The sequence below is a fragment of the Tamandua tetradactyla genome, chromosome 21 (genome assembly GCF_023851605.1).
Source record: "Tamandua tetradactyla isolate mTamTet1 chromosome 21, mTamTet1.pri, whole genome shotgun sequence".
In the NCBI taxonomy this organism is placed as follows: Eukaryota; Metazoa; Chordata; class Mammalia; order Pilosa; family Myrmecophagidae; genus Tamandua; species Tamandua tetradactyla.
In genome coordinates, this window is record NC_135347.1 from 7,507,124 (window position 1) to 7,527,040 (window position 19,917).

The 19,917-nt window shown below is 37.8% G+C and overlaps 1 long non-coding RNA gene across 5 annotated transcripts in view; it reads right to left on the reverse strand.

The window, feature by feature from the left end:
- The window catches only part of LOC143665448 (uncharacterized), a 128,595-nt gene extending 114,565 nt beyond the window's left edge, over nt 1-14,030 (reverse strand). For all 5 annotated transcript variants that reach the window (XR_013166974.1, XR_013166975.1, XR_013166972.1 and 2 more), the window contains exon 1: nt 13,858-14,030. This is a non-coding gene — a long non-coding RNA (uncharacterized LOC143665448). The remainder of the gene's footprint in view (nt 1-13,857) is intronic.
- Nucleotides 14,031-19,917: the final 5,887 nt, after the last annotated feature.

Here is a 19,917-nt window from a genome sequence, read left to right on the forward strand (position 1 = left end):
GCCATCCTGACCAAAAGGGAGAAAAGAAGTTCAACAAATAGAATATCAGTGGTTGAGAGAGTTCAAATAGAGTCGAGAGGCTACTCTGGAGGTCACTCTTATGCAAGCTTTAGTTAGACATTGCTACATATGATAGTTTGCCCAACACCAACCAAAACCATTTCTGCCAATCCTAAATAACACCTAGGGGATTCTATGAGATTCTACAAAGGTCCCATGCACTAGGGTTACTTTTCAGAAAACTACAACCTCCAGTTGGGTCCCTAGACCAGATAAAGTCCTGAAATGCAGAGGGGCCAGCTTCTCCAGAACATCAACTATCCCATGTAATCCACAGTCCCATCCAACATGAAAAATTTAGAATGGCCATAGCCCAAATACCCCTAAAAAGTAGGAGAAAGATCAAAGTTGACGGTGGAGTTATACAGAGAATGTACAGTTTAACAAATGAGTATGATTGCTGAATCATTATATTGATATTTCTTTTAGTCTCCAGTGTCTTGGAGCAGGTAGCAGTAAAAACCTAAAATTATGGAACTGTAACCCTTACCAAATTTTGTTCTACAGCTAATTTGTTGTTGTGTGCTTTGAAATTAATCGATTTTTGGTATATATGTTATTTTTCACAAAAAAGAAAAAAAAGTCAATTGTAATGATAAATGCACAGCTATATGATAATACTGTGAACCATCGATTGCACACTTTGGATGATTACATGGTATGTGAATATATAATATGCATCAATAAAAAAAAGAATATCTATATAGCGATTCAGTAGTCATAATCATCCCTTAAATCCTAACTTCTCGGTTGCACCCTGAGTCAGAAGTTTCCATAATCAGGGGAAAACAGTGAGGGCTTTGTTTTCAACTCTCTGTTAAGCTTTGTAGGCCATTTATTTCTCTATTCCTGAACAGAAATCTTCTTAGTTTCTGAACAAACATCGACTGTGCTTAAGAACTTTGCAAACATATCATGTATTTTCACTTCTTGAAATATTTATAATTCATATTTTGGAAAGATCTTAGATAACTTGCTTAATAGTAATAACTAACTAGCTTAACAGCAGTAGATAGCAAGGTGGCTAATGTATGTACACACCCGTGCATACAATGTACCTAAAGTGGCAGATCAGTATTCCAGTTCATGAAGGAAATTTTAACGAAAAGTCTCCTTATCAGCTAAAATGTACATTACTTTCAGTAAGAAAAACATTACATACACTGTGGAAGACGAACAAGACTTCATGTTGGAATTATCCTATGTTCTGCCTTTCAACTTAGAAATACTGCTATGAAGTACTTAACAGTGACTGCATCAGATTTAAACTGTAATTTACATTCACCAATAAAAGTGCTTTTGAAAAAAATTTATTTCCAGTGGAACTCATCTATGGGTCATAAAGTGAGTTTTGTGTTTGTTAATTTTAATCTTTCCCTGAATCAATTTCCCATTTATTGTGGGGTAAGGAAGAGAAATGGGCAAAGCATGGACTGTCATATCTTTTTCTGTGAGCTTCTGATTGAAGATAATAAAGGAGAACATCTACACTAATATATCTTCTCCACTAGCAAAGTGTTTATGTCAGTATCGATGTGGTGGCATACCATTTTGAAATATCAGCAGAGGTTTCTGTCTCTTAATTTTTTTGTCCCATTCAGACACCTAAACTGTGGGATATTTATGACTTGAGGAAAATGATTTTGCAGCAGAAAGTAGAGAAAAGCCAGATGAGATTCTGAAGCCCAAATCCAGGGCATGTATAGACTGGGAAGACTGGGAGAGTTAGAGGAAAGTTTTTTACCACTCTGTCCCCCATCATGGTAGCCAAGCTTTCTCTTAGTTCGATGGGGGTAAAGGAAGAGGAGTGTGGTAGTTTGAAGCTGTTATATGTCCCAGAAAAGGCCATGTTCTTTTAATTCATTCCTGTGGGCACAGACTTATAGTAGGTGGGAACTTCTGATTAGTTCCTTCAAGTGAGATGTGGACCACCTCATTAAAGTGAATCTTAATCCTCTTACCGGAGTCCTTTATCAGATAATAAAATACATACAGAAGCTAAGAGATGAATTCAGAGAAGCTCACACACACACACACACACACACACACACACACACACACACAAAAGCCCTTCGAGAAGCTGAGAGAGAGGAAGCTACTAAAGCCAAAAGCTAAAATCAACAAAACCTGGGAGAGAAGGACCAGGAGACATGGGCATTGCCTTCCCATGTGACAGAGGTGTCCAGGATGCCAGCAGCCTGTCTTCAAAGTCTAAGTATCATTTTCTTGATGCCTTGAGTTGGATATTTTCCTGGCCTAAGAATGTAAATCGTAATTTAATAAATTCCCATTGTATAAGGCAACCCATTTCTGGTTGCATCCCAGGAGCTTTGGCAAACCAAAACGGGGAGTAAAAATCAAAGTGAAAAATAAAGAATAGAACATATGGTTTCCTGAATAATGTGGATCCTGCCCTCAGTAGGCTGACTCATTGAGGCAGGGAAAACTGAAACCCTATATGGTTTGGGATGATGAATGAATCATCTGAAGACTGCTAAATCTATATCTAGTTGCCTTTTGTTTATTTATTTTTGCATAGTCAGGCTCTGGGAAACGAATCCAGGTCTCTGGTATGGCAGGCAAGAACTCTGCCACCGACCCACCATTGCCCTCTAATTGTTCTTTAAAACAATTTCGAAAAAGGCCAAGTGTTCTAAAAAACCACTCTTCCTGATGCCACCATAAGATTGAGATGGTTTATATGCAACGCTGAGGAAAGATGACATGCGAGGGCTCAGCTTTCAGCCTGAGCTGCAGCTAGCATAGGTCTTAGCCGTGGAGGCATGAGTTCACCAACTGGAGGGGAATGGGGGGAGAAAAAGAGTCCATTTGTGGCTTTTATGAAGACTTTGCAGTTGTCCAAGCCCTGCCTTGATGTGGTGGTGGAGTTATAATTTAATGAGAAGGAGAGAGGCAGCTGTAAATCCTCAAGCACAGAGGGGAAATTTGCATTTTAAAGTGAGTGGTAGGCAACAAACACAAAACTGAAATACCTGGTGTCACTGCTAGATAGGTCTGTGTTATGCCTCCCTCGGGGGTGATGTACAGGCTGAAAAGTGCCTGACAACCAGGAATGCACTGATTACTTATGCTAATGCTGGGCAAGACATCTGAGTTCACTGCTTCTGAGAAGCTGTTGTAAACAGTACGGTTGGTTGCTGTTCATAAAGCACAGCTGTGCATAATAACCCAGAGAACCTGATAAAAGTTTGGGAAGCTAAAAAGGAACAATTTATATATTTTCTCAATCTGTACTTTGCAAATAGTGCCTGTGTTTCTAAAAAGGAATCCAAATGGCTAAGAACAATTTTAAATGGCGCAAATATAACTAGACTGCAGTTCTCCATAAATATCAAATGATCAGCCTCTCATCTATGGGAGGGACTAAGTATGGTGGGACATCTAATAACTGGTCTATGTGTTTTATAGCCTAGGGCCACCTCATGTTAGGAGTGGTATTTGAAACACACACAGTTAGGGAGGTGGCCTACAGTTGTTGCAAAGAAATTGGGAACAGGGAATGTTTGGAGTTGGATTTAAAGATGTGATCATCTGCTGCCCTCCTAGCAGAAGGGCTCAGCCTTGGGAAAATGGGAACTTGGATCTTTCAGTATTCTAGTCTGTCATTTGGGAAAATAAGTAAGACATCTTTCTCAATCTCTGTCAGCGCTTTTCTGGGCATTGGTATTAAAATGTTTACCAATTTTGTTCTCCAAGGGAAAACAAAGGCCTAATGGTAGTGCGTGCTAATGTCCCAGGTCTAAATACTCCCCACCATGTCTGATTTCAAGCTACCAACTTGATGACACTGAAATGTGAAACTGCAAAGGGATGAGCACAATTAATTCTCCCAAACCAGGACCAACCAACTCACGCACACCACTGCCTTTTAGCCCTGAGTACTAGCAAAAAAAAAAAAAAAAAAGGACATATAGACATCTAGAAATAATAATAACAAATATAATAATAATAATTATATATTTAGCATATATATTATATATAATATATATAATATATATATAGCATATACTATAATAATAATAATTATTATTATTATAGTATATGCTGAGGATCTTGCTCCTAACAATGAGACTTTAGACCAAATATATAAAGAGAAGTTAAGGGTATGAATAGTTTAAGAATTAGAATACGCATTTATTGACTTTTTATATAACACCTTATTGTATAACCCATTAGCAAATTCAAGTGAAGATTCACAGGCTCCCACTTTCACATATTTTGTAAATGACCAAGCTGGCAATAGACCAGAGGGCTAACGGCTTTCCAAACTCTTCCTCTTGGTTCTGTGCCCAAGAGGCACACCATTAGCTCAAGTAGGAAAGACATCCATCATTCTATTTCCTAAGACGCACACCCTCAGAAATGTCCTTTATTATGTTACTCAAAAGCCCACAAATCCTACTTCCCTTGAGGGTGAGCATTTAACTCAGGAAGTGGAAAACAATATGAAAATTTGCCTATGAGGGACGTTGTTACTCAATTAGTCCTTGCAAATTCTTGGGAGATGTTCTGATCTGATTCATTGTGATAAGGAAAGGGTAACATTTTTATTTCTTAATTTCGAAGGAGAAAGTTACAGGAAATTTCAATAGTTTGATGCCCTATTGTCTAAAGTGGGGAGACAGGCATAAATAATGGCCCCTAGGAACAAAAATCAGCAGACATATTTTATCTTTGGATCCCTAATGTTTACCCTGTGGCTTGAGTAGGGGCACTAGTTTGAAGGAAGGAGAGAGAATTGGAAGGTAGAAGGGAAAGAAGTCTAAGGTCAGGAGGGAGTGAGAGGCACCTGACATGTTGCATTTTTGAAAAGTAAAAAGGAATGAAAAGACTGTTAAACCTGAGTAACGTGGTCTTCCTTGAACATTTACCTAAGTGCTGTTTCCTACAGGCTTCCTAAAATTAAGTGAATTTTATTTATAGGTCACCTTGCCCACCCTGCCACGACACCAAATACCCCTATTCACACCCACTTTTATTAAAGACCCATCAATTAGCATGCTGGACAAAGTGGAGCCTAACGTCATGTCCTTATATCTTTATATTTAACAATAATTTTAAAGAAATTTGAATATGTATTTGTCTTTCCAACTGCATATACATTATATATGTGTGCTTTCTGTAGAAAATAAGGGAGGTTGTTTTAGTCACAGCACATGCAATAAGGAATAAAATGAAAGTGCTAGAATGGGACCCCTTCTTTCAGGTTAGAATGGGACCCCTTCTTTCAGGTAGGTCAATAAACTCCCCACCAGAAGCGGGACACTCTCTATGGCATCACAGTCATAGATTAGAGGCAGCTTCTCTGATGCAACCATTAATAAAAGGATTTTTTTTCCAGTTTCTAATAAAATGCTGTTTCAAGAGGCTTATTATAACCTTCCCACACAGTAATTTTTGATGAGTTTATTTCTCCCATTTGCATAATTTTCATTTGTTATTCAGAAAATAATACTCTCTGAAGTACACCTAGATAAGAGTGTAACGTAAGATTGTTACTGGATTTTTCAGCTGTTATAGTTTTTTAACTAAATAATTATCCAGAGTTAAATATTTCTCCATTATTAAATATTCCTTTGCCAGGAAAAGATATCTCTATTATGAATACTTTTTTTCTATTATGAATACTTTTAATATCAAGGAACTTAAGGGCTCCTAAATTCTCAGCACAGCTTGGTGTTATTAGTCAATAAGGTTTCCAAAACCCTCAGTAAACAAACCATACTCTACTGCAACTGTAATCCACAATATCAGCTACTTATCAAGTTGCAGAAACTTGTTTTTGGAAGCAGAAGCTGATTTTGACTTTTAAAGTAGAAAATGTCATTTGTTCTTTCATTTGAAATCTTTAAAAAGGCTTTTTTTTCTCCTTATCTCTTTTTATTTGTTGAGAAGAAAAATGACAACTGTCAATAGGCAGTAAGTACTTCAGGAAAAAATAGAATCCCTTGGCAAAATAAGCTTCCCCTGGATAAGGGGAGCTGACAGACTAAAGTCATTTTAGAGAGTGAAGTTTCCAAAATAAGCCAGAAGACACCCAAGATCTATAGGGTAAGCTGCTATTGAGATAAGGCACAACCCTGTACCTTAGAAAAATGAGACCTGATAGAATTAGGCAGCAGGCAGCAGGATTTACACTTTTCAATTCCTACAGTAGGAACCCGAAGTGCAAACTAGAAGGGTTTTATTTCATTAAAATTTAATTTAATATAATGTCTGAGCTTTTTTGTTTGTTTTTGTTTTGTTTTGTTTAGTTTTTTCTGCTACTTACAGGGAGAAACTATGTTTAAACTTACATTCCTGTATGTCAGGAGTGATGATGAGGACAGCACCTGCCAGTTAGAAAGGACACTGGTGAGAGCAGTGAACAGGATCCAAGAGGTGGCCTGTTGTACTGGGCATTAAACCTTTAGAGGCTGGTCATGGAGGCCTGGGAGATTCCTGGTAGAAACGTAGAGGAGTGAGGTCATTTGAAGTTGTTATGTACCCCCAGAAGAGGCCATGTTATTTTAATCCGTTGCTGTGGGTACAGAGCTATTGTAGGTGGGGTTTTCTGATTAGGTTATTTCACCTGAGGAGTTGTCCCAAGGTGGGTCTTAATCCTTTTACTGGAATTCTTTATAAGAGGATAAAACACACAGAAGCAAGGATGACACCAAGCGAAGCTCACGGAGAGAAAAGCCCTGAAGAAACTAGGAGAGGACCCACAGAAGCTCAGCCAAGAAGCCACTGGAACTAGAGGCTGAAAGCAACAAAATCTGGGAGCAAAGGACCAGTAGCCACCAGCTATGTGCCTTCCCATGTGACAGGTGTCCAGGATGCTAGCAGCCTGTTTTCAGAGGCCAAGCATGGTCCTATTAATGCATTGAGTTGGACATTTACACAGCCTAAGAACTGTAAATTGTAAGTTAATAAATCCCCATTGTATTAGCCAACCCATTTCTGGTATTTTGCAGCTTTAGCAAATCAAAACAAGGAGATTAGTGAATACACACCAATTTCAGTATTTAACTTATCGGCAAATATTCATTCTATCCCAAATGAATAGAAGCTCCAGGAAATGTTCAATTCTGTGAGTAGTTATTCCTTCTGATATCATTCAGGGTCTTTCTGACTAACAGCTACCTACCCTCCCAATTCCTATACGCTTTTTTTTCCCCATGGGCAGCACCAGGAATCGAACCCAGGTCTCCCGCATGGTAGGAGAGAATGCTGCCTCAGAACCACTGTCACACAGTCCTTTATACACTTTTTATCATGCAATTTTGCATCCTGCCTGTTCTAGTTTGATAGCTGCTGGAATGCAATATACCAGAGACAGAACGTTTTTTAAAAAGGGAAGTTTACTAAGTTGCTAATTTACAGTTCTAAGGCTGAGAAAATGTCCCAATTAAAACAAGTCTATAGAAATGTTCAATTTAAGGCATCCAGGGAAAGATACCTTGGTTCAGGAAGGCTGATGAAGTTCAGTGTTTCTCTCCCAGCTGGAAGGGTACATGGTGAATATGGCAGTGTCTGCTGGTTTTCTTGTGACTCTACTACAAAAGGGACTCTCTTCAAAATGTTTCCTCTTTTAAAGGATTTCAGTAAGCAACTCCACCTTCAATGGGTGTAGACATACCTCCATGGAAATCATCTAATCAAAAGTTACCACCCACAATTGGGTGGGTCACATCTCCATGGGAATAATCAAAATGCTCCCACCCAGCAATACTGAATGAGGAGTAAAGGACACGGCTTTTCTGGGGTCCACCACAGATTCAAACTGGCACATTGCCATTCAATCATACATTTAAATACTCTACTATACACTTGCATACTTTCCTTTGAATTTATGTTTTAAAAGTTAACTTAGGCAATGACACAGTTATCAAGGGATGAAAAGTGAACCCCCCCCCCACACACACACACACTCACACACACAGATTGTGTTTTCATCCTGGATTTCATCTTTCTCTCTACTCGGTTTGCTATTCACTCCAACTTCATCCTGCAAATGATGACTATTAAAGTCAAAGGAAATGTTTAATCAACTTATCTCATGAGCTAGAAATATGCTGCCTTATGCAGAAATATATGTAAAAGCCACAAAATTATCAATATATGGATATTTACAATCCCATCACTCTCCCCACACTACCCTCATCTTACTTATAGAAGATTTTGGTCAGCATTTTTCTCCTGTCTACAATTCTTAAATAGATAAAACAATGGGGTTTATACTTGGAGAATGTCCATGGGGAAAGGAAAAAAATGTGAGTATCTGTCATAATTCATATTACACACACACACACACACACACACACACACACACACCCCTTGAATGCAATCATCTTAACTGACTGTGGTAGTAACACCTGACAAGGTCTTGTACATCATAGATGCCGAATGTGAACTTCTGAAGAAATGAACAAATGACTGAAGACCATTCAACAAGGAAACAATGCTATCTATGAAGATTTTTCATTTACTAGATATCTCTGCCCTTTCCAAGTTGTCAGTGTTATATTACACTGTGCAACCAGCCATAGGTGTAGCTATGTATCAGAACTAACAAATCACTGTAACAAATCATATCCTTTCAGACTCACAGATGTTCATTACACATTGTATTGATGACATTATCTTTTTATTTTTTTGTGACTGAGCCCCCTAGGCTGGTAGAGTGAGTGCAAAACCGGAGGACAAAAAGAGTATTGACAAATTCATTCAGTAAATACTTTTCAGTCTCTATATTGGCTGACAATAAATCACCTTTGTGTTGAGAAGTAGGTAATGTATGAATGCATCAGGCACTAAATTTTAGGAATTTTCAGGTCATTACAGATACTAGACAAGTAAACAAGATTATAATACAGTAAAGATAAGTACCAATGTAAGGCAAATAGTCTGGAGTGTTACCTATAGAGGCGGCACAGGACGGCAGTCATGGAAAAGCAGGGGATAAATACCTAGGAAAAAGTTTTTCTGGAAGGCTGAAGCTGAGCTCAGTACCAGGAGATTAGTGAACTTTTCAAAGGATGTTGGAGGTCAGAGGCTGTTTAACAGATAAAGGGGACAGGTTATCAGCTCAGGAGCATCTGACTGACTCTGAGTTCTGCGGTTTACTAACTATAGGAACTGGACAGACTGCTTTGCTTATAAGTATCTACTTATTCATCAGCAGCCTTAGAAGCTGTAATGATTACATAAGACTCTGTACATACAGAGCATATATCTGGAGAAAGAGTGAGAGAATGAGAGGGTGAAGGAGAAAAAAACACTTAGCATCATGCAAGTATTCAATAAATTGCATTTTTATCTGCATAATCATAGTGATGTATTCAGGAGACATTTTTGTCTCAGTACATATGGATTAAAAATGGTTCAAGTTAGGGAATAATAATCAAAGCTGACAAGAGAGTTGAGGGTTGAAGAAATTTGCGGTAGAAATGACCAGTTCTTGCAAGTTGTGGTTTCCAGAAGCAGATGCTGAGCTAGAGTTTGGGGTTCGAGAGGCTCATAAGGAAAAGAAGGAGAAGGAAACAGAGTAGAGCAGAGGAAGACAGTGACCTGGAGGCAAGCCCGATAACATCTCAGCCACCCTTGCAGGAGCTCTCAGAGTCATGTCCTATGGGATGAAAAGGCTGGGTCTTTACACCCCTGCCTCACCCAGTCACTGCACATGGGCTGCCTCAATGAAGGAGTGGCCTCAAACAAGTTAGCTCTCGGCAGCTGAAACAGACTTCCAAGGAAACTGCCTGTTGACCCAACTTCCTGCAGCTAGGACTCAGGTCCTTAGCCGAAGTGGGATCTGGGAGGTGCATCTCATGTGCTCCACTATGGCCTCTCCCCCTTCCCTTGTGGGTCAATAAAGAACTGCCCTTTCCAGCATCTCTGCAGGTAGATGCGGCCTGTGACTATCCATTATGAGGCTTCCATCTCTCTCCTAGACCATGTTCACCAAGGAGGTTGCATCTTTCAGATGCTGCAGCAGCAGGACAGTGGAGCATCCAACACTTGCATCATAGAGTGGCTGCATGGAGACCAGTGCCCTGGAGAATAACTGGGGCCTGCTGCTAACGGCAAGGGTGAGAAATGGAGCATGTTAAGTCACTGAGATTTTGAGGTTGTTATTGTGCTGCCTTATACAGTGCTGTACGTGAATCTGAAGAGTTCAAACTTTATCCTAAATGTGATGAGGAATTACTACAGCATCTTAAGGAAGATCAATTTGGTTACAATATGAAAATTTGAGGGAAGTAGATGAGGCTGGAGGCAGACAACTAGTTAGTTGGTGTTTGAATGAGATAAATAGGAAAACAAGGAAGAATTATTTGGGTTTATAAAGGGAACACATTGAAGCTACAGTTAAGGGTTATCTAAGAGCAGCTAATATTTGCTATGTCATGGCCGTTCTGCTGATTACTTTTCATGCATTGCCCTGTTTAATAGCACAAACCAAAATGAATCAAAGCAGATACCATCATTAACACCATTTTGCTGATGAGAAAACTGAGGCCACAGAGATTAAGAAATTTACCCACTGTCATTCAACTAGTAAATGCCAGAATTGATATTCAAACCCTTCCTCTTTCACTCCAGGACCCACATCATAATTCCTGCACAACTACTTGATGAGTTCTTAAATTGCACATCTCATTTGTATCCAGCTCAGCCCAGTCCCTCCAGGTGAATCCTAGCTTCTTGAGCTAAGTTATATTCAGTTCAGTGAAATCAGGGAATTCTGATTATCAATTCTCTCTCTCTCTCTCTCACTCTCTTTTTTTCTTGTATGCTGCATGGCGGGGTCACATTTCATTATTTTTCCATGCAAAAATCCCGTTATTGCAGCACCATTTATCCAATTTTTGTTTGTTTTTTTGTTTCTTGTTTGTATGTTTGGGAAGTGCATGGACCGGGAATTGAACCCAGGTCTCCTGCATGGCAGGCGAGAATTCTAAACTACCCTTGCATTCCCGTGTGTTGATTCTTCTCGGCTCCATTCCATTCTATCTCCTTTCCTAATCCCAGGTAGAAAGTAGCCCTTATTTCCTACATTTTCTGCAGTGCTCACTCTGAAATTGTCATCTGACATTTGTTTCCACTTATGTGACAAGTACTGAATATATGCTATTATGCTAATAAAACTAATCCACAAAATGAAAAGGCAGTGTATATAGTATTTCTTCAATGACTACAGCAAGGCAAGATCCACGTCTGCTTCAACTACTTTGAAAAAATTTTCCTCAGAAAGCACCCACAGGTGTGGTCATTTGTGATCGAAGAACAAAGTTAAGTATCTGATGGCAGAAATCTTCTTAGACAAAGAATTCTTCTTTTTTTTTTTTTTTTACTTATTTATTTATTTATTTTTATTTTTTTTACTTTTTTTACACAGGCAGGCACCGGGAAACGAACCCGGGTCACAAAGAATTCTCTTGCTTAACCAAAGAACTTGAAAAGTCATACCTAGAAGAAAACAATATGCTGCAGAACATGTAATGAAAGGATGGAATCTGGGAGGGTTGAATTGTTCTAACAAGGAAATTGAAAGGGATCTGGAAACCTATCTATCTGTGTGGGGATAGGGAATATGAGGTGGGAAAGAGAAACCTTGAGGTAGAGAAAGGCCCAGGGAAATACATCTGTAGAAAGGACGGGCTGAAAAAGAAAGACAGAGTGATAAAGCAGGAAGCCAGCCAGCCTCTGGAGGAAAGCAAATGTATGAATAATTTCCTATAGCAGGAATGGTTGAGGGAATTTAGAAAAAAAAAAAAAGGATATGCAATAGCAAATTTATTGGCTGGTGTGTACTTCATTATAATACCCCGTTTTATTGCACTTGGTTCATTTCATGGATAAGAGTCTCTCATGCATAATTGGATTTTTTCAATTGAATTTTGTGGAAATCAAATAAAGGCTACTGTAATCCACATTTGGGTCACTTTGGTTCAGGAAAAAAAAAATCACGAAAAGCAAGAATTCAGAGAAAGGACAGAATATCAGAGCAAGTATGGGGAATGCTGGGTTTCCCACCATGGGTGAAATGAATTGGCACCCCAGCCACTTATATTTGATTATCAAAAGATTAGAAAATCTTATAAAATGGAATACTTGGGAGAGGGCAAGAAAGAAAGATGGAAGACTCTGAGATGGTAGTATAGATTGGAGATAAGTATGGAGTTTTTGTGTACGGATGTGTGTGTGTGTGTGTGTGTGTGTGTGTGTAGTTGTATACAAAGGAAAGAGCAAAGATACTGGTCAAGTGAATTGTGTGGAAGGTAGAGGAAAATTCTCTTTTGTCCTGGTGATAGGCAGAGAACATGTGGAAAGATTGGGGTGGCTGTATCTTAGACATTTCTCTGTATGCCTCTCTGCCACCTCTTTTCTAAGTAACCACTATGTGTTCCTCAGTTGCCTGCCTTCTGAGTCACTGTCTAGGGAGTGGACAGTAGACTGAAGAAAAATTTTAGGGCTCCTCAAACAGTAGTCATACCTGAGATGTTTGAGATACTTGAGATCATTTAAATGGAGGTTATTTTGCACCTGCAACTTACAAAGAAAACATGGTCTTTTCACATCTACCAAATATGCAAAAGATTTTTTAATAAGAATATATGTTCTCTTGATTTCTGCGCCTCCTTTCCCAACTAACTTTCCAAGCTGAGTTGTTTCCATTCATGTGACAAGTACTGAATATATGCTATCATGCTAATAAAGCTAATCCACAAAATGAAAAGGGAATAATTCTTCCAACGAGAAATGTAAAACATGACTGTATCACAGCAGCTAGCACATTTTGATTCAGTGTTTGAAACCCAGGATCAATAGTAGCAGAGCCAGGCTCTATGCACTCACCTTCTATCTTATAGGCCAATAGGCTTTTGAAACATGTTAAATAAAGTGAACACTGGATTTACCAATAATGAGATATTGTTATGAAATATCTTTTTAAAAGTCATCTGTCATCCATTTTGCTTTGAGGCAGAACTCAAACTTTATCTAGGAATTCCATGCTCATGTATCTTTATGGGGCTTCCCTATCCCAAGGGGTAAATGTTGGGTAGTCTCTTTCAATCATTATGATTCTAACCTCCTTATCAGAGATGTTAGATATGGTCAAGTGACAAGAAATGAGACAAAAGGGAAAACCTAGTAAGAGTCTTTCGGGATAGTTTCCTCATAATTTAAAAAAGGGAAATAAGACAAAGGACTTACTGGTTCCTGCCTTTGGATACTTCTATGTGAGTCCCTGATGCTAGCAGGTTCTGTTTTTTTTTTATGACCAACAAGGAGGAAGCCAAGAGACTTGCAGAGAAACTGACTTAGAGCTCGCAAATCATGGAGTCACTGAGTTAATCTGGGGTAGCCTACCTCTGGACTTACTGGTATGTGAGGCAGTACATTGTTCTCATTGTTTAAGAACATTTTTATTTATTCCTTTACCTTCAGCTAGAGTATTTGAACTAAGGTAAGCATCTGTAATGCTATTAGCAGTGAAAGAGGTAGGTTATAATCTATGAAAGGGAGTAAGGGAAGGTCCCCAAACATACAAGGAAGAGAAGAAATTTCTCTCCCAGATTTGGAAGTTGTCCCAGTGAAAATATTAAAGCCTTACATTCCAGCATTTGGGAAAGTAATTTTTCCCTACTTAGACCTCACCTCAGACTTTCACATTCTCAGGTTTTCTTCTCATATTTAAGACATCCTTTGTTTCAAGAGCTTTCAACATCACAGCTTTTTTTTTCCCTCACTTCTTGCTATGACCCTTAAATATTTCACTACTCCACTTACCACGTTAGATGAAGAGTGTTATTAGCTCTGAATGGCGGTTAGTGACTGTTCAAGAACTGACTATAGAAATTCAGCCTTTCATTAGTGACTGGTGTTAAGTCTGGGGAACCCGGAAGAGTACAGCAACTGGAGTTGTGGAGGCTGCGTCGCCCCTCCCAACATGGCTTCTGGAACCGCCCCTTCCGGATATCTGACCTCCGGAACTGATGAACCGCCCCTTCCGGACACCTGACTTCTGGAGACCCGCCCCTTCCAGATGTCACCTGACTCCCTTGCTTAAAATCTGCTTGTGGCATCACCCAGGCGCTGACTCACCTTCCGCCTTCTTGGGTTCGGTAAGCTCAGCCCGGGAGCACAGAAATAAACCCGCCGTCTTTAAGTTTATTGAAGGACGAGAACATACAAAAAAAAGGTCTGCCGTCCTTCTTTCTCACCCTTTCGCCTCCTAAACCTCTCAACTGGTATGCATTTTTGTGGCATCCAAAGATTCTGCGCTCTGCAGAGCAAAGGACTGACCGTAGGTGTCTCTGTGGCTGCAGACCTTTCATGCACAACTGTTATTTTGAACAGAAGACCCTGCTCCCAAAATTCTCAGATGATGTCTTTAGTTTCCGCATTCTCTTTAGTGGCTCAAAGGAAACCATTTTCTTCAGCCGGAGAAAATTTTTGTATGTTCTCGTCCTTCAATAAAGACAAAGCAGTTTCACTTAGCATAACCTTTCAAAAATGCTTTCTTTTCAATTTCATTTCGCAGTAGCCATTTAATGAAGGCATGATATTCTTGAAAGGTCAATGAAAAATCCTGGTCCAAACAACAGCAATAACATCACAGAAACCACAGAATGTTTACCAAATCTTAACTTTAACTGAATCTTATCTTGCTGAGATTTTTTCTTTTCATTCTAATTTTTTTTCTCTTTTTTGAGGGGGGGAGGCGGGTGGGCAGTGCATGGTCTGGGAATCTCACCTGGGTCTCGTGCTTACAAGGCGAGCATTCTACCACTGAACCACCCATGCACCCATCTTTTCATTCTAATTTGAATGTTAAAACATAGACATTGGTGATATCAATACAGTCTCTTAAAGTCACATATTTCTCAAAAGGAAAGCTGATATGAAATTCCAGTTAATTCCTTCACTTGAGGTTTGGATCTTTTCACCTTCTCAAACAATTCTCCCTCTTTCTTCCATCAAAAATGTTTCCATATTTTGATGAAATTTTGGTATCAACATACATACAAGGACAACCATCTTCTTTCTCCAAAACAAAACAAGTAAAATATGCTTTGACCTCATCAACCCTATCACTGCCCCTTTTCCCTCTTCCCGATTCATTTTACATTTTCTTGACAAACTTAGAGCCATCTTGGATGATGTTATAAATTCACTCCAATCAAGTTTCCATCTGCTCCACCCCAGAGAGAAATCTTAAGGTCACAGGAAAATTTTCTCCATGGCCATTATTCTTTCCATATCTTAATAAGACCTTTCAATGCTTTCAGCACATTTGGTCACCTTTCCTTTTAAAACTCATCTTTTTGTGTCTAAGAACCCCACACACTTCAGACTGTGTGTCTACATCATCCGCTGTTTCATCTTAGTCTTTTTTTGCCTGTTTCTCTTACCCTGATGGGTCACTCAATTTCATGAACTCTCATACATTTCTGGTGAGAGTGTTTAATGGCACAACCATAGAAGAATTTAGCAGCATGTTATAAAGTTGAACACACACTTATCATGCATACTTATAATTCCACTATTAGTTATCTTCTCCAAATATGCTTTCTCTGCAAGTGACATTATCCAGGTTTATGGCATTAAATATAATCTCTTCACCATGACTTCTAAATCTATACCTTAAGATCCAAGATTGCCAGATTCATATATCCAACGCCTTGCTTGAGATAGGTGCACAGGTGTTTTAATAAGCATCTCAAAATTAACACAACCCAAAACAGAACTCTTTGCTCTCCATATAAACCAACCATTAAAGCAACTCCAATATCAGATTTACTCTTATGAATAAACAATTTCATCCAGTTTCTTAAACCAAAGTCTAGGAGTATTCCTTCATTTCTCACTATCAAAAATCTCTAACCCCAGCATACCAATCCAAATAATCTATATATCAGTTTACCTTCAAAACATATTTTAAATTTGTTCTCTTTTTCTCCATTTCTACTATTATAAAGATCATTGCTTCCCCAGGTTCTTCAACACCACCTTAGCTAGCCTCCCTGCTTCCATTCTTGCCCCGCCATATCTGTTTTTCCCTTTGTTTTTTCCCTTTTAAGTTAAGTTCATTGAATTATAGCTAGTATAACTTATATGGAATAAAAAAACACTCCTTTTAAGTTTACATTAAGTTTAAGTGAAATTTGATGATTTTGTCAAATGTGTACACCCATATAATCATCACCTTAATCAAGATATGGGATATTTCCATACCCCCCCCCACCCACAAATTTCCTTTGTAGCCCTTTGCATTGTACCCTCCTTCACTTTTGGTCCAGGCAATAGCTGATGTGCTTTTTGTTACAATAGAGCAGTTTTATCTATTCTAGAATTACATATACATGGATTTATTTGTACATCTCTTTTGTGTCTTAGCTCAGCATATTTTAAGATTCTCAATGTTGTGCGTATGAGTAGGTTGTTCCATTTCTTTGTGGAATAATATATCACTGTTTGCATATATGACAATTTCTCTATCCATTCACCTACTAAGGAATATCTGGGTTATTTCCAGTTTGAGGCTCTTATGAATAAAGCTACTATTAATATTAGTGAGCAAATCTTTTTGAGGACATATGTTTCCATTTCTTTGGCATAAATAACTAGTAGTGCAATCATAAGCATGCATGATAAGTGTGTGTTCAACTTTATAATATGCTACCAAATTCTTCTATGGTTGCATTGTTAAACACTCTCACCAGAAATGTATGAGAACTCCAGTTTCACATCCTCACCAACACTTGCTATTTCAGTCTTTTTGCTTTTAGCCATTCTGGTAGATGTAAAAAGGTATCTCCTTGTGATTTTTTTTTTTTTTTTTTTTAAAGGAAAGACAGAGAGAAGGAAGGAAGGAAGGAAGAAAGGGAAACATTTTTTAAACATTTTCTTGTATTCTGTTTCTCCGTTTTTGTTACATGGGCTGGGGCCGGGAATCGAACCGAGGTCCTCCGGCATAGCAGGCAAGCACTTTGCCCGCTGAGCCACCGCGGCCCACCCTCTCCTTGTGATTTTAACTTGCACTTCATGGAATGACAAATGATGTTAAATATCATTTCCTCTCCTTAGAGGCCTTTAGAATATTTTCTGTATGACATCCTTACTCAAATTTTTACCCAAGAGACTTATCTTACTATTATTGACTTGTAAGAGTAATTTATGCATTCTGGATTAAAGAAAAAGCAAACCTTATTTTCAGATGTTTGTGTTGTGAATAATATCTACTACTTTGTAGTTTGGCTTTTCATTTTCTTGATGATATCTTTCAAAGAAAAGGAATATACAATTCTGATGAAGTCGAATTCATTTTTTTTCTTTGATGTTCAGTGAATTTTTTTTTTTTTTTTTTAACATGGGCAGGCACCAGGAATCGAACCTGGGTCCTCTGGCATGAGTTCAGTGAATTTTGTATCATGTTTTAGAAATCTGTTGCCTCAAAGTCATAAAGATTTTCTTTAGAACTTATACATTTAAGCATTTCTAAAATCTTTCTATTCTCACTAGGATGATAGCAGAATTCTTGTGATATTAAAGAATATGGGTAAAAAATATAGAAAATATTGTGCTGGTAGACAGTTAAGTAATAAACAGTATTCTTTTGGGGGATCTTATGACATTTGTGGAATCTGATAGCTTTTGAAAATCTATACATTCTTTGTACATTCTAAATAATAAAAAATATTGTATTCAAATTTGTTTAAAAGCTTTTAAAAAATCTATGATATGTTTGTCCATTCTAAATAAATGTTAACTTTTTTTTACTTAGCATAATAGGTTTTTGATTTTTTTTAAATTAAAGAAATTGTAGGTTTACAGAAAAATCATGTAAAAAACACAATGTTCCCATGTACAGCCTATTGTGGACACTTTGCATTAGTGTGGTACTTTTGTTACAATTGGTGAAATAACATTGAAGTTCTGTTAACTGTAGTCCATAGTTTACATTAGGCACATTTTCCCTATATGCCATCCTATTATTAACACCTTATAATATTCTCATACATTTGTTGTAATTTATGAAAGAACATTCTATAGTTGTACTATTAACACAAATCCAAGGTCCACAACAGGATTCACTGTGCTAAACTGTCCCATTTTTTATCTTCCAACTTTCATTCTAGCAACATACACTACCCAAAACTTCCACTTTCCACCAAATTTACATAGATAGCTCAGCACTGGTAATTACACTGACCATCACCACAACCCATTTCCAAAACTTTACGACCAACCAAAGTAGAAGTTCTGTATAAATTAAGCATAACCTTCCCATTCTCTACACCAATATATCCCCTGGTAACTTACAGTCTAGATTCACTCTTTATGAGTTTGCTTCTTATTATTAGTTCATATCACTGAGCTCAGAAAACACTTCACTTTTTCTCACTGGATTATTTCACTCAGGATAATGAATGCAAGATTCATCCATGTTGTTGTATGCACCAGAACTACATTCCTTTTCACACCTGCATAATATTCCATCATATATGTACCTATCATACTTTATTTATCCATTCATTGGTCGATGGAAACTTGGGTTGCTTCCATCTTTTGGCAATAGTAAATAATGCTGCTATGAACATTGGTGTGGAAATATCTGAGTCCCTGTTTTCAATTCTTCTACTTATAAATGCTGGGTCATGTGATAAGTCTGTATTTAGCTTCCTGAGGAACTGCCAAACTGTCTTCCACAGCTTGTGCAACATTTTACAACCCCAAAAGCAATAGTTACTACTTCTCCACATCCTCGCCAACATTTATAAATTTTTAAACATGATTCATTCTAGTGCAAGCTAAATGATATCTCATTGTGGTTTTGATTCACATTTTCTTGATCACCGGTGATGTTGAGCATCATTTTATGTGCTTATAGACATTTGTATATCCTTTTTGGAGAAATGTTTTTTAAAGTCTTTTGTCCAGTTTTTAATTGGGTTGTTTGTGTTTTTATTTTTGAATTGTAGGATTTCTTTATATATTCTGGGTATTAAACCCTTATTAGATATATGGTTTACAAATATTTTCTTGGTTGTGTTATCTCTTCACTTTCATAACAAACTCCTTTGATGCACAAAAGCTTTTGATTTTGAGGAGGTCCCACTTATCTATTTTTTATATTTCATTTCCCTTATTATTTGTGCTTTGGGTGCCAAGTCTGAAGAACACTGTCTAACACAAGATCCTGAAGATGCTTCCCTACATTTTCTTCTTGGAGTTCTATAGTCTTGGCACTTATATTAAGGTCTTTGATCTATTATGAGTTAATTTTTTATTATGGTGTGCATAGGAGTCCTCTTTCATTCTTTTACATATAGATAGCCAGTTTTCCCAACACCATTTGTTAAAGAGGATATTTTTTCTCAATTGTGTGGACCTGGAAGCCTTGTCAAAGTTACTTGGCTACAGGTGTGAAAATTGATCTCTGAACTCTCAATTTGATTCCACTGGTTGTTATATTTGTCCTAGTTCCTGTACTATACTATTTTGACCACTGTAGTTTGTAATACTCCTCAAAGTCAGAAAATGTGAATCCTCCAACTTCATTCTTTTTCAAGATGTTTTTGGCTAGTCAGGGCCCCTTATCCTTCCAAATATATTTGATAATTGGCTTTTCCATTTCTGCAAAGTAGGCTGTTGGAATTCTGATTGAGATTGCAATGAATCTGTAAACCAATTTGGGTAGTTTGACACCTTAACTATATTTACTCTTCCAATCTGTTAGCAAGCAATACCTTCCATTTATTTAGGTCTTCTTTGATTTACTTTAGCAAATGTTGTACAGTTTTCTGAGAACAAGTGGTTTACATCCTTAAATTTTTTCTCAAGATA